Below are 323 nucleotides of genomic sequence, written 5' to 3'. Positions count from 1 at the left end.
ATTGAGGAAAAAAAATTAACTTAAATGATTTTAGCAAATGGCTGCAATATAACAAAGACTGAAAAATTGAAGGGGGTCTGAATACTTTCCGTACCCACTGTATTTGTGCCCATCTCTGCAAGTTGTTCCCATATGACTTTCTTCTCTGGAAAACAAAATTGAGAGGTTTTAAGAAAACTGAGTATTAAGTTGATTAAGTAAATATCCTGCTACATATAGGCTAATGAAAGTGAATTGACTGAAGCTCCAAAATGTCACAAAGGTCATATGATGCGCTTTCAGTTTTTCCTTTCTCTTTGGAGTGTTACAAGCTCTTGGTGCAT

The sequence above is a fragment of the Sinocyclocheilus anshuiensis genome, unplaced genomic scaffold, assembly GCF_001515605.1.
Source record: "Sinocyclocheilus anshuiensis isolate Anshui unplaced genomic scaffold, SAMN03320099.WGS_v1.1 scaffold673, whole genome shotgun sequence".
In the NCBI taxonomy this organism is placed as follows: Eukaryota; Metazoa; Chordata; class Actinopteri; order Cypriniformes; family Cyprinidae; genus Sinocyclocheilus; species Sinocyclocheilus anshuiensis.
The sequence above is the reverse complement of the archived record's forward strand: the minus strand, read 5'-3'. Positions refer to the sequence as shown.